This window comes from Xiphophorus hellerii, chromosome 1 (assembly GCF_003331165.1).
Source record: "Xiphophorus hellerii strain 12219 chromosome 1, Xiphophorus_hellerii-4.1, whole genome shotgun sequence".
Lineage (NCBI taxonomy): Eukaryota > Metazoa > Chordata > Actinopteri > Cyprinodontiformes > Poeciliidae > Xiphophorus > Xiphophorus hellerii.
The window spans coordinates 13,078,107-13,093,912 of record NC_045672.1 but is presented as its reverse complement, the minus strand read 5'-3'; positions in this window follow the sequence as shown (position 1 = coordinate 13,093,912).

Genomic DNA, 15,806 nt, shown 5'->3' with positions numbered 1-15,806 from the left:
GACCATTTGTGCAAAATGGTTTCATTTTGCACAATTGAGACCATTTATATGATTTTTGTTGTGGTCTAACTTTGCTACTGCTAGTAAAGCATAATTTAGCCCTGATTTACCAAGAAATGATCCAAATGTTGTCAGCACAGAGCACAAAAACAGAGATTTCCTAAGCCCGCTACATCTGAGGAAGGCAAGGAAGTTCCTCAAAGGCTGGAAGTAGCCGTCCTGTGGGCGTTTCGGAGGAGATCCCTGTTTGTTCCAGAGGTGTCTCAGACTGTTGCCTCACCTGGTACAGCTTAGCTCAGATGGTCGGATTAGGCAGCAGCCGTATTGAAGATATGTCACTAATCCATTGTTCCTTAACTTGGCAACCAGACACGGTTCTGTGCAACAACTTCCGCTCAGTCAAAGTCAGCGATACGCCCGTCAAGGAATGTGAGAAATTTCAACAGCACTTTGATACCTTTTTAAATGCATTACAGCAAAACAGAGCCTTGCGAAAGTATTTACACCCTTTCAACTAATTTACATCTAGTCACGCTACTAGCAACAAACCTCAATTCCTATTATTGGGATTTTATGTATGGAACAAACGCAAGTGTACAATGTAATTAATAAAGGAAGGAACTGAATACATGGTGTGGAGTTTGGGTAACAGTTTCAAAAATGTTAATAAAAGTGACAATAAAAACAAACTTTCTAAAAAATCATCTGAATTTCTGTCAATAGATCTATACAGTCAGAACCAAACAAACACACATACTGTTCAAAAAAATTAACCTGGTTATTTCTCAATTACTTCCATTCAAAGGTTACATTAAATTGTGCAACTACACAATGCAGTGGAGTCCCAGTATTCACAGTTGTTATGGACCACAACAGCTTGCGAATAGCAAAATCCATAAATACTTGAGACATACATTGAAGCCACTAGACTCTATTTTAATAATTCAAACACCGGATATACCTTGATATGCATTAGTAAGTACACCTCAAACTGTCCTGCCACTACCGTAGAAGCTAATACTTTCAGTCCTTCTTATTTCTGCTTTGGGGAGTACAGTTAATCAGCGCCAAGAAAAATGAATTATGCTCCTGGATTGGTCGTTTCTGCAAACGCCAGCCAGTAGTTTGTCAAGGTAGCATTGCGCTTAGGTACTTCGGCTTCCCATGCAGTGTTTTCTCTAGGATATTTTAGATCTACTCTTCAAAAAAAAAAAAAAACAGGAGAATGTTTGACAAATAATTACATTCCTCAGGAAAAAACGCAAATAGGCGAACTCACAAATACTGAACTGTTTTAGACATGGGCCGACTGGAACTTCATTAAAATCACTTAGGTGTATTGATAGTATTGTTGCCTTAATGGAACCAACAGAGGGAAATAGAGCAAACAGCAAAAGCAACAATCCCTACCATTCTTACTTGACACAGATGCTTTTGATTATTATTTTGTCCAACTGCGGAGCCTGGCGTAATGTTTGAAGTTTGTATGTCTTCTCTGTGCACACATTTTTTCTGTTCGTAGCTTTTCTGCTGATGGACGAGTGTCTCACTCTCTTCCTGGACAATAACATTTCCTTACATTAAGTACTTTAATTTTGAGAAGGCACAAAATAATCCTTAATAATTAAGGCAGCTTGAGAGAGATGGTCACTACTGAGATTGTAACCACAAGGTAGAGTTTAATAAAAGGAGTTCACAGATGCTCTTAGCTCTTCTGGTCCGGGTTGTTTTTGCTGGATAACAGGAAGTTCACCACAGATTAGATGCAAAGGGGGGAAAAAAAAGATGTTCTAAAACAGATTATTAAGTAATTCGTTCATATCATATCAAAATATGCAACTGTGGTGGTTTACATGTTTTTCTTGTATGTTTCTGGTCAGAAGGCTTGCCCTTCATATCGTAGCTACATCACAACTGGTTGGGAGCACAACTCTTATTTATCCAGTGAGCAGATAATTAAGCTGTTCTAATTAGTGACATAATTGGAAATGTAATTAGCAATAGTAATAATTATTGCATCTAATACCTTTTTCTCTATCGTTATCAGACTCATTCAAACTGGTAATTAGAGTTCAAGAGATTTTCATACTTTTGTCCTAATTTATTTTAGTGACCAATTATTTCAGCTGGATCTTGCATCAATAAATCAGAACTACGTTCATCTGGGCTGTTTAGGAAACAAACAAAATACTCGTTTGGTTTTTAGATGAGAGAAATGGTAGCAGTGTACCACGGCGTGATTATGCGTGCAGAGGTTTTTTTTGTTGTTGTTTGTTTCTTTGTTTTTAACTTCTCTTAATGTCCTGCAACAAGAATGAAGGCATGTGTACGAGATGTAGTAGAGGTTATGATAGTTGTAGAAAACTACTAATCAGATTTGAATGGCTGTAGCTACACAAAGCTGAAGAAATTCTGCTCTGATCTCTGAAGGGATAGTTTGGACATGTTTCTTATCAGTGGTCAATATCTTATCTGCAGAGGTCAGAGTCTTCTTAGTCAAGGTAGCAAGTCGGATTTCTGCGTTAGATTGTTTTAGCCAACAGACCTCTGACCAGCATGGTTTTTAGTAGGCCAAATGCTTGAGGTGTGCATGAATGTTGCTGTGGCACTGCCAGTCAGCTTTCTAGAAGAAGTAAGACATCTACAAGAGATTCAGTTTCTCGACAGCTTAACTCTACAGCTCACATTTATTACAAATGGCAGGCTTAACTAATATTGCATACAATTTGTCACTCTACTTAGAGCAGAAAAGTAAAGCTTTATATTATATGCAAAAACCACTAATAAATTCAAATGGCAGTTTTGTTTTGCTTAAGTCTATGCACCAAATTAGAAATATCAACAAATAAATGTGTTGAACAATAAATTATTTTTACAGCAGTGGAAAATGTTGCTTTTCTGTTTAAATCACATCGATTAGATCATGTTCTACAAGTTTATTTACAATTTTTTGGGTCAAAAACCATGAAATGGGAGTGTTTTTACTCAAAATTGTCACACCCTGTGAATCCCATGCTGTTCCATGCCTAGTCTTCAGTGTATAAGTAAACAGACTATTTGCACAAATTTGAAAAACCTTTAAACTGCAAAGGCAACAACAGCAAAGGTTTATGAAAGGGATGTCAAAAGTTGCAACTTGCAAATGGCCTGCAAGTCGCTGAGATTTTAGTGGCATTAAGAAAATGTACAAGATAATTTTATTATTCATTTTGAAACAGAACAAGAAATAAAGACTTTCTCAGATGCTGTGACATGTCTTGTTCATGTTTACCATAAATACCTGTCCCTGCATTATTCTGTTGGTGCAGTTGTTTGGGCTTCGTTTGAATCTTCGCTTGTGTCTGCTTTGAAGATTGTTACCCTTTACAGCACAGCCAATCTTTGGAAATATCTTGTGAAATTCTTTAAATCTGTCATTTCAAAGAAACGGCAAGTAACAGTAAACAGCTGTTTTATGTTTATCTACAGGAATCAGATGACAGTAGAGTGAGCATCAGACGGATTGTGCAGCAGAACCATCTCCAATGCAGATTTTACAATAGGAAGGTGAGTCTTAAACCTAAATCAATTTGCCATTTCACTCGTATTTACCAGAAAACTGACTACCAGATGCAACAAAGTGGCAGCTAAGTTTAGAAAACACATTTTAAAGCGAAAAGGCATTTCCTTTTCCATCTGATCAGCATTCACAGTTCTTGCTTCAGTCATGTAAAAAGAGCATTTCACACATTTGCCATTTATTCCCTTGTTTTTTTCAGCCTCAAGCAAATTATAGGGTAATTGATGTGACTTTCACAGAACACAAAATGTGTTATGCCATGTGCGGTGCGTCAGTGTCTCTGCTCCATGTTGAAGTTGCACCTCTGTTTCTTGGAGCAACTTAATTGTCTCAAACATGCACACAAGCAGCACGTACAAGTCATGATACCCCAAGGCATAGATTAATTAAGCTATGAAAACCCATGAGCAGGGAGCATTCAGCAGGTGCCTGTTTGGCTTGGTATGGGACTTGTTTTTGGCAGTGGTGCAGTGGCTCATTATAAATCTATAATTAAGTTACAATTTTATTTGCCATTTTTTTTAGAACATGCTGTCATAGGGGATCAACATGGCTTAAACTCTGGTTCTGCTAAGTACACTCTTGGTTATATCGCTTCTTGTATCCGCCGCTCCTCTGCAGAAATCCTACTTTGACAAAATATGTGATTAAATGGCTCAGTGTCTCACACATCTCGAAATCCAGAGTCCCTGAGATGTTTGTGTGTTTGACTTTCTCATTGAGGAGCATCTTGTGATTTTTAGAATCTCTTCATTTGCCCTTAATCCAAGACAAAATAGTCCATACTCTCCCTTCCCTAGTGAACAGACACACACACACACACACACACACCCACACACACACAAAAAAACATGGCTTCCTTTCTGCGGCTGACGGGATGGTCCTCTGAACCCCCCGCAGGTTGGCTCATCTTGCATTGGGTGTGTTGGCAGCGCTAAGTGAATGCAATGAAGCGTTGGTCTCTCTCAGGCCAACATCTGTTATTCTGAGTCACCTGCCAGGAAAACGGGGAGGGCTGGGGACGCACAGCGGGGGCCCGAAGAAGAGATGAGCCGGGCTGTGGGAGAGAAGCCCCTCGTCTGCAGGGTGGTCAGGCTGAATGAGAGTCACCACTGCAGCGTCGGCGTTTGCCAAGAGCCTGCTTAAGCTAACAATGCGGCCTGTGGAGGGGGCAGACGAGGCAGGAAATTGAGGTTAACAATGTTGTTACATATTAAACAGGACTTGGCTTCACGTATTGGATGTGGAGGAGCAAATGCTTATAGAGTCTAGACTGTTATTTAAAAATTAGGCTAATAAAAAAATGTGATGAATATTTAGGGCTCTTTCAAGAGTTGTGCTAATTTAGCGAGGTAAAATCAAAGATACCAGTTAATTTTAAGAAAATATATTTGCTGTATATGATGTTTTCTATAAATTGTAGGGTTTAGTTTGGAGATATTAGAAGTTCTTAATTTTTATTACTGTGCGCTGTTGCTCTGTTACGAAAATAGTCCCTGGCCCAAATTGAATGTATAGTTTCTTTGTGGCGTTTTCATGCTCTCTTTATCCATTTCAAGGAACCCCCTCAAAAGACAGTTAAAAATATGGCCTAGTCAAAGTCCCTTCCTCTCTCTGCTGAATAGAGAAAAATATGGCCTAGTCAAAGTCCCTTCCTCTATCTCCTAGATAGAGGAAGATTGATGCTCACAGACAAATTCAAAATAGAACAGACAAAGATTGTCTGTAAAGAAGGTAGAGAGATGCTTTGAATTTCATTGCTCAGTCCTGACAAGTGAATCTCACCCTTTTCTGGTACTCTACCTCCCCCCCCACTGTGCTTCGCCCGGGGGAGAGAAGTCTTCCACGTGTTGTAATAAGGGTAGCTGATATAATGAAGGTCATTGTAATCAGAGCTAATGTGCGAAGGAGTCAAGACACTGTAGCTTTATTTGCCAGCAAGGCCCTGCATTCTGTACCCGTGGGGATCCAGCTGATAGTGTTATCTTTGCTAACCTGACTCTAATACAGGCCTTGCTCTGCTGTTTGTGTCAGTGTCAGAGATGAACTTTTTTCCCAGTGATCCCCTTCGTGTGTGGATGGGAATGCATCGGGCTCCTCATTGCTACGTCCTGGTTAAATCCCATCCCAAGGTGTTTGAACTCCTATTTGACACATTGCATTTAAAAAAAAGCCGAGCGCTCCCTCTCTAAACTCTTCGACTTGGAAAGCAGACAAGGCTCGTATAGGAAGTACTTGACAGAAACATTACATCGCCGTATGCTGAGGAACGGCTCATAGAAGATGACCTCTAAATCTAATCCTGTCCCTCAGGATATGCAAATGTCCTCAGCTCAAATTTGATTTGTTTTTGTTTATTCCAGACACAGCGGTTTGTTAGCAACTTTTGTCCAGGATCTACAGTGTAAAAAAAAAAAAAAAAAAAGCATAACTATTGAGTTACTATGGAGCAAGATTTTCAGACAAATTGACCGGAAACTATTATTTTAACGACCCATTAAAAGGTATTGGGGATTATATTTTGACTGTAACTCTCTGGATTGATCATTTGTAAGGAGCATTGATGGAGACTCCAACATATCTGAAATCAGGTTGGGATATTTTTTATTCAAATGCATAAAAATGTTTGCTTAGTAAATTGAAAAAAGTTTGTTTATTGCATTTATTCATTAATAGACCTGATTAAGTGATTAAATGTGTTAGAATAAAACACAGTCTAACAACACCCACCACATAAATGTATCTGCTGCTTTTTCAGCAGTTAGCTTATTTTCTATTATTTTCCTTATCATCCTATTAATCAGGATGTATTTATTGACTTACATCAAAGGCCTTTTTTTCCTATTCATCAGAGCACCTCTCGAAAAGGAAAAAGAAAAAACAAAAAGGCTATCCAAATACACCCTCGTGCAAGTCCCCTGATCCCATCATTCAAACTTCCAAGCCCTGCTCTCTGGCTTCCTGGAGGACCACGGTGAAATGATCTCTTTTGTTTCGCATCATTAGTTCCATCTGTTGTGCGAGCGGGCCTGTCTGTTCCGGAGCATGGCAACGTGATGGTGGCCAGGGGCGATTGGAGACGCTTACAGTCCTGGTGGCTCGTGGCTCAACCTCCAGCACTGTCGCCGCCGCCTTGTTCATGATCCCTCTGACACCGCCACACTCTCTGGGCTGTTTATTCTCACTTATTTATGCACACATTGGAATAAAATAGAAGCAAGCATGAGCTTTGTGTGCATGGGCTATGGTTTATCTTGTCTTTACAAGACTGAAAAATTGTATTTTTTTTATAGTCTATCAGCACATTGCAAGAGCAGTGAAAAAGTATTTGCCGCGGCGCTTACAGATTTCTTCTGCTTTTGCTTTTTTTCCTTCCGCCAATTAAATGTTATAGATTTAGACATCAAAGACAATCTGAGTAAATATAAAAGGCAGTTTTGAAGTGATTTCATTTAAAAAAGGGAAAAAAGTTATTTGGTTGCTCTAACACCTGCCATCATGCATTTGCTAACTCAGGCCATGAGTCTTTTACGTCATTGTGGAGGAATTTTGGTCCACTCCTATTTGCTGAATTGTTTTATTCCAGGCCCATTCAAGGGTTTTCAAGCATGATCAGCCTTTTGTAAGTAATACCACAGCATTTCAATCAGATTGAACTTTCGACCTCTTCAAAATCTTTATTTCTTTTTAGCCATTGAGAGGAAAACTTGCTGGTGGGGTTTGGATTATTGGCCTGTTGTTCAGGTACTAAGAAGCCCAAGGACATCTCATCACCATGTTTACCTGTTACTACGATCACCATTTCTGAACTGCTGCTAGTTTTACCTCAGATGCAACTGGACTCACTTTTTCCAAACAGTTTGAATGATTAAACAAAGGTTTACCTTGAGACTGGGCCTTTTTTTATGAAATCATGGACCCTGAACCTTAACTGAGGCAGTGAGGCCTGCAGATTTTTAGATTTTGCTCTGGGTTCTTTTGTGACCTTCTGGATGAGTGTTAGATGCGGCCTAGAAGGGATCTTGGTAGGCTGGGACCTGCTGGGAAGGTTCATCACTGTGGATTACTGGAGTCTCATAACATCAGGAAGTCTTTTGTAAATCTTTCCAGACTGATGATGAGGTTATTTCTTATCTGTTTTTTTTAAATTTGATTAGATTTTGTGCTGCTCTTGGAGATTTTTTTTAAACCTACTTCCTGCTGTCAGACAGGTTCTATTTATGTGATATTTTTATTCTGCTGTTCTGGCAGTAATCTGACCTGAGTGTGGCCAGGATGCTTGATGGCACATTTTGCTACCAAGGTTGGAACAGCCAATTAGGTTTAGAGGGAATTACTTTTTCAAACAGGGCCAGGTTGATTTGGACAGTTTTTTCCGTGTATTATTGATAAATTGATCATTTTAAAACTGCTGTTTGTTTCTACTCGTGTTTTCTTCAGGAATATCTAAAACAGACATTTCCCACAACACTGTAATTAAAAAGAAATAGTTTTTAATTCCTATCGAAAGCAAGCCTTTGTAGGTCAGATCTGTACTTTTTCTTGCATTTGGAAGTGAATGATACCCCAAGCAGATGTAAAATTTTCCCACAACAAGGAAATATTTTATTCATGATTTACATGCCTGATAAATCTTCAGAAAGTCGTAGCGCTGATGGGCATACACAATTTAACATCTGTCCTCCCCAGAGTTATTAATCAGATACCGGAGCACATGGGACTGAGATTTGGAGCTTTATTTCTGCTTTATATGTTTCTTAATTACTTCTTAAAAGCAAAGTATTCTCTACAGAAGACTAGAACTTGAGAAATCACTGATAGTTGCAGGAAAACATTTCTCGGGCTTATGTTTGCGAACCTCCGCCACAGTTAGGATGGCGAAATGTGGCCACACATTCTAATTATAATACATAATTCCCAAATGAATATTTCCATAATGTCCCCCCAGTGAATTGCTCTTATCCTCATAGTGGGAGTGTTCAGCACAAGGGCATCTGTGTGCGTGTCAGTGTGGAGATCGCCGGATAATTTTCATTGAAGATGGAGCCATCAAAGGTCACAGCCATCCAAATGACCTAACCTTGGAATGTAACACCTGGGTGTAAAAGTGGACTTATCCTATCTGATGGAATGGGTGTAATGTACCCCTAATGTATAAAGTGCGGAAATAAAATAAGAGTTATTGGTTGGCGGAGGAGGTTCAGTGTGGGTTAGAGAAGCCTGTAACTCTATAGGGTGAAATAGCTGTGTTGGTATCACCTGAGGTGACAGTCTATTGCCAGAGTGCTATATTTGTTGGAATCGTTATGAAATAAAGTCAGTGGAAAAGGCCAATATTCAGTTTGAATTGATTCCTGGAAAAGTCCAGAAGTGAATATGCTTTCATTTTGATGGTATTACTATGGACAAAATGTGTTGTGTCAGTTTCACCCCGCCATTACTTTCCTCCATTAGGGCAAAACCGGGTGATTTTATTTTTGCCCAGTCTATTTTCTGTGATAAAATGAAAATCTGAAAGCTTTATTAAGTCTGAGTGACACCCAAAGCTGAGAGCCAACAGGAAAATAAGTCATGTGGGATCTGGTTTCAGTTCATTTTTGCTCAATTCCCATCTCCTGATCAAATACTGCACTTTCCAGTATGGGCTTAATGGGAGTGTCAAGTTCACAAAAGGCCCTCTCTCTTCCACTCACTCCATTACCTGATAACAGCACTGGTTTTGGCACTTATTTGCACAGAGCGGCTAAGCTTGGCTCGCGCGCTTCACATTTGTAGCAGGTTGTAATTGAAGCTGTATTGAGACCATTTTATTAATTTTAACAGCGTACATTTCCAAGTTACCACGAGCGCTAACCCGCCTCATTTTCTCTTCATTTACTCCTGACAACCCACACTGCTCTTCTCGGTGAAAGCCCCTCTTTAAGCCAAACAAACATGACCACTGATGTCTTGGGTTCAGGGCCTTTCAAACAACCTTTCAATAAAACAAGCTCAGCTGTGAGACATGCAGGATCTCTCATGCTGGGCAGCCCCGCTGAAAATACCCTCCCTCCTGTTTCAAAGCCATCAGCTTTTGGTTCCCCCAGGAGAGCCAGCATTATCCTGCAGGGTTTATTTAAACTTGTCGAGAAGGTCTTGCCTGTTTTTTTTTCTTCTTTTTTTTTTACTGACTGGGCTATGTGACATTTAGCAGAATCTTACCACATGTGAAAGAGATTTTACTCAGCTTATTGATCCAGATTTGAAGTGTTTGAGTACCATTTTCTAGTAATATGCCACCAATGGGATACTTCTAATACGGAGTTATGGTAGGGTGTGCCATGTCTGCAATCGTCGTCTTCATATGCTTCAGATGACAGATGTAAAGATCCCCGGTGTAGGGATGTACCAATTTGAGTTTTATGATAGATTTTCAATTTTATGTTTTTTTTTTTTTTTTTTTTTTTTTTTTGTAACCCCTCCAGGGGGTCTTTTTTGTGGGCTCTAGTGTCCCTTTTCATGAAGTAGGCTGACAGGAAAGGGGGAGGGAGAGGGGGGAAGACATGCGGTAAATGTCGCCGGGTCCGGGAGTCGAACCCGCGACAGCCGCGTCGAGGACTTGAGGCCTCCAAATGTGGGTCGCGCTAACCCCTACGCCACCACGGCACGCCCCAATTTTATGTTTTGTGATATTTGAGCTGCTGATATCAACAGCTTTAAAAATTTTTCTTTCTTGTTTTTCTGCTGTAATCTGTCATTCATTGTTGGTTGGTTAGTAGTATATACGAGTCATACGCTTTGACAGTGTTAAGGATAAATACTACAAAATATTTACACAAAGCTTTAAAACAAATGTGATACAATTGAAGGAAAATAACATTTATTTAACTAGAAAAAAAAATCTAACAGCCCATTTTGTCCATCTTCTAAGGCATAAAAAAATGCAGTAATCTTCTTTCAGCTGATTCAAGCGGAGGACGGAGCAATGCTACATTACCCTGCTCCACTATAATGGGGAAATGGGATCTTAAAAGAATAGCGTAGGAAGGATGTGATGGAAAATCTTAAGATTGAAAATGTTACTTAAAAATGTTAATATTTTATGATGCCAGAAATCAGCTTAATTCCAGGGACAGTCGATACTACACTAAGTTTGAGAGATATTTGCTGTTAATCAGGGCTGTAATGCTTTAAAACTGCTTACCGTGAACATGTGTAAGTCTAAATTATAGTTTCCTTTTCATATAGCTTTCAAGGCCTTTTGTGCTTCCTTATGATTTCAGTTTTAAGTCTCAGTGATACTAACATAACTCGTTTTTAGATTTTTCTTTTCTACCTCTCTAACAACTTCCGCTCTGTACTAACAGTGGTGCTGTTAGTGCAACCTGCTAAAACTTATTTATGGTGCTTTCACACATCTACATCTATCAGATGTAGGTGTCAGCACCTAGTTAAAGTCAAAAAATAGATGTTGTGCATCCTGAAATATTTGCAAGCAGCTGAATTTGTGTTAGTTGTCAGTTACAGAATAGCACAAATCTCCTGTCAAATGACTGACTGGCAGATTTTAGACACAGGTGGGGGAGGGGCAACACTATTTCTTTGTATATTCAATAGAGATTGGGGTCTATACCAAATGCCAACATTTGTAAATCCAGAATGTTTCAGGACAGGCAAAAGTAGAAAGTTTAGGAATGACAAAACAGAGGAATGTTGCTGTAATATGTTTAGCCATCCTCCTTGAATCAGAAGCAGCCAAGCGTCTTTAGAAGATACAATGCGTTTTTATTTAGCGTCTGACTTCCTCTTTAAGCACCGCTGCTCAAAATAAGAAACTTTATGGCTTCCTTTCTCTGTAACAACATCCGCATTAAAGAGTGTTGCTGATAGCATAGCCTGTTTGCACTTACATACGGCGAGGTCACTGATTGAAAATAGAACATTTTTGAATTTCTAGGCCAGTCACCAGCCGACCTCTCTGCTCTTCTCTACTCCTAAGCAACCCTGCTGTGTTTGTCAAACTTTAAGCACTTTCTGAGTGACTGGAAGCTGAAAGGTGAGAAGAGGAACAGGAAGGGAAGGAAGGAGAAAGACAAATGAGGACAGATGACAGAGGCATCCTTTACAGCTTGATACTGCAGTCCCTGACTTGTTTTTATTGACCTTTTCCTTCCCACATCTATCCACAGTGGAAGATGTGCCACTTAAATAAATGTCATTTGACCGTCTCCAGTTTCACTGTCACATGCTGACATGTGGTATTTTGATAGAATTCATCCGATCGTGTTGGTCGAGCATCCATTCTGTGCTGCTTCACCCCACACAGAGCTGTTTTTCACACTGCAAAGATATTTGCACCAAATCTCCTCTTTAAGTTGCTCCTAAATCCCCAAATTGGTCAGCGTTATGCTGCTTCTGCTTGTACAGACATAGGAGGACTACCAGTCTTGGGCTGAAACATTACTGAGCCATTAAACCCCCGCCCCTCCTTACTCCTTAGCACTTTCACTTCTGTGTGAAGGCGCTGGAATTACTTCCAAGGGGTGAGGGTTGCACAAAGAGTAGTGGAAAGGCTACTTATTCTCTCAATGATGTCTTGTCCTTTTAAAAGTCGTCATCTTCCAGGCACAAATTGCTGACTCTGGCAGAGGAGACCAATCGTATTTTTGCTACTTCTGTGAAATAATGCAGGCTGGTTTGTGTTAAAAACTGGGTTTGTTGCCACCAAATGGGGAGTTATTCAAAGCCGCACTGTAATTATAGTGTGGGTGGATTAGTTGGAAGGTATTTCTGATTAATTTCACTACCCACTGATAGTGGTAAGAGACTCACCATAAACATATTTATGTTTTTGAATGATGGTGTCACAAGTCAAAGCTAAATAAATGTCTAATTTAATTAGCTTTTTATAGCTCTGATGATTGTCTTTTCAATGGAATTGACATAAATACGATCTCTTTGAATTTAAGGCATGCGCTGTGAGAGAAGTTTGACATTTTTCTCATGGGAGTATATATTTTTTCTATTGGAGGGCTATGGTATTAAACCATCAACACCCATCAATTATGGTTTGTGCCATGGTTGCACAATAAGATTGTTTTCATACTCTAAAATTTGGGTGTAGAGTCGCACTTTGGATATAACATGCTTGATAAAATATGTGAAAAAAGGCAATTCGGCACAAACTGGTGAGCTAAACGCGAGACAAGAAATGTAGGTTTCTGGTTTAATTCCATGTTTACTCTCAATTCCAGAAACTGTAGGCCGCCTGCAAGCACACATCAAGCTGCTGAGGTGTATTCAGCGTTACACATGACGTCCCCCTCCGAGGACCCTCTGATTTGTATAATATCCTTCTGACAAGGTCATAACAGCGCCTACATCTTTGAAGATAGAGGAAAGAGAACATGTTCCCCCTTCTTTGTGCCTGTGGAATTAGAACAAACGTGCGATCGTGCTGTCGAGGGGCTTCCACTCTTCAGAGCTGATATGAATCAGACATGAAACGGTTTAGATAAAGTGATAGTTATCTTGATTCCTGGCGGCGTCCGCCCAACAGACAGTGCAGAGCGCGGGGGTAAAGCGGAACGGCTGCATTTTAGTGTGAAATCCTGGGGAAACGTATCCATCTGGTGTATGAATAATTTAGATGGCTCAAGTTGGTTCCTGTTGCTGTTGTGTTTGCGCTCAGCTTTCTCTCTCGGCTCAGCACCCCCCGCCGTCACCCCGCCCTCCTTGACATCACTCCTGAGGCTTGTTTGTGATGCTTAAAGGGAAGTTGGGCCACAGGAGGAATCGTGGGGAGGAGAGGCTCATTTTCCTTCTTTGCTTTCACTCTTCTGTCTTATTTCTTCTTTAGACCCAGACGTACGCAGTTTAACACTCCCTGACACAAATACTCAATCAAATACTGTCCAGATGCTGTATGCTTATCTTTATTTTTTTTTAAATTGTTCTATTTTTTGACTGGAAACTAAATATTTCACATCAATAGAAATGGACTGAGTTGGGTCTCTTGAAGGCTTTGGCAATAATACATTACAAATTACATTGCTGATTATTATTTATCACAATTTGTTATATATTTTAGCACTTATTTTCTTTTAAGATTAAATTAAATAAGATTACCCACTATAGTTGCAAGTATGATTTGTTTCAGTTTTTTTTCTGTAGTTTTTAAACAAATTGTATGGTAGAAAAGAAATGTTATTATGTTAATTTATTATTATTATTATTATTATTATTATTATTATTATTATTATTATTATTATTATTATGTGAGAATGTATACAAGAAGTAGTTTGGAATCATTTATTTTTTGCCAATATCTTGGTTCTATTTAAATGTAGCTTCTTAATTTCCTAGCACATATTTTTGTGCAAGGTGGCTGTAATAATTTAGTTTGTAGGTTCCTCTTTTGAAGACTTAATACCTTTTTTTATTACTGGACATCAAAACTGCTTTGGTGATCTAACAAAAAAAAAAAAGAATAAAAATAGAGATCTGCTCAGCTTGTCAATTAAAGCATTGGAGGCAACTACTTATACAATGACATCTTCTGTGCTATGTGCCTACTCACAAATACCTAGTAAATATTGAAAGCATAATGTTTTCGTTGTTGTTTTAATTATTGCACATTGTTGAAAGGTGTACAGAGTTCAATATTGTAATCCCTTTAGTTGAAAAATTATCAAATTGAGCTAAACAAATTTTAAAATGATTTGGATGGTTTACATTAACAAAAATCTTTAAATACTGCTATTAAAGCTTAGTCTGAATTTAATGCTGATTGTGCATAAGTAGACTGCAAGGCTCAGAGTGAATTTGCTCCTTTGCCCAAATTTGTTGCCATTTCATCCTTCCTCACTTTCATTTTGTACTCATAAACAAACCTCGTCACAACATGTCAATGTATTTTTCCTATTGGTACCATATTTTTTGTGAATTATAGACATAAACAACAAGTAAATTGCCCAAATGTCACACATAATTTATGTTTTCCACTGTTTATTGTTTTGAACATTTTGAAGAGGGTGTACTCTTTACATGAAACAAGTTATTACTTTAAGGACTTCTTGGCCTAATCATGTGTTCTGTTTCAATTTACAGATTTACATCATGATATTTTGTAGAAAAAAACCCCCAGAAAAAATAAATACACAGGTAACATTAGTTCTGCACATAGTTGGTTTGTCTCCTGTTGACTGCAACATAACATTCAGTTTTTGAACACAGGTGCAGTGGCTTTATTTAACAACCTGTTAGCCCATTTTTATATTTTCACATGTTTTAGGTGTGGCTGATGTGACAATATTAAACTTTGAAGGATTAAAACATGCTGCCAATCTGCCAAGCACAGAGTGATAACATCCATGGGGCACATACTGTTTGTTTCTGTTCTACGCCCTTGCACAGTTTTTTTTCTTATTATTTCCTTTTTAACCTTTTAAATGAAAAAAAAAGCTTCTTGTATTTTTGTTGAATAGTCTGATGGTCCATTGTACTTAAAATGTTAAAAAACTATTATTATGTTCTTACTTATATGGCAATATTGGGTTAAAAATCATAATAGTGTGATTTAACTGTAAAATAAAATTGGGATGTAATATTTTTGCAATATTGCCCAGCATTTAAGTAAGTTTTGTTATGTAATAAATTTGGTGTAAATCATCTTAATAAACAAGTAACAATTTTAGTTTTTAGCAGAAAATCATCACGCCTGTGAGTTGTTTTTTAATCCCTTATGTAAACACAAACATAGAAGTTAGAAATTAGATTACTTTGAGTGTTAACTCTTTAAATCCAAATAAAGAAGGACGTTTTTTTTCTTCCATTCTCTTTCTCTACTTGTTTTAAAATGATAGTAATGGCCCAGATATCCCCAAGGAAATTAAATAAACAAATAAATAAAGGAACTCATGAAAATGCACACACTGCAATTTACACCGTACACCAAATGTGCATCTGTGTGCACCGAAAAAAACCCAGCAAACACATACGCTAACAAAAAGAAAGTGTTTGTGGACAGATAACACTCTAACATGAAAATCCATTAATGTGGAAAGCCAGCTAAACTAATCCAGTCCCTGTCTTTAAGGGAACCAGTCAGGATGTTGGGGGTGGCATAGAGGACTGGGAGGAGGGAGACGAGAGAGAGAGGGAGAAGGAAAACGACAGATAGAGGGAGGGAAGGAGGGGGATGTGACAGGCCCTTGGAATCTCAACCTCTCTCTCCTGGCGCCCGCTCTAATCAACCCCTGTAATTTAT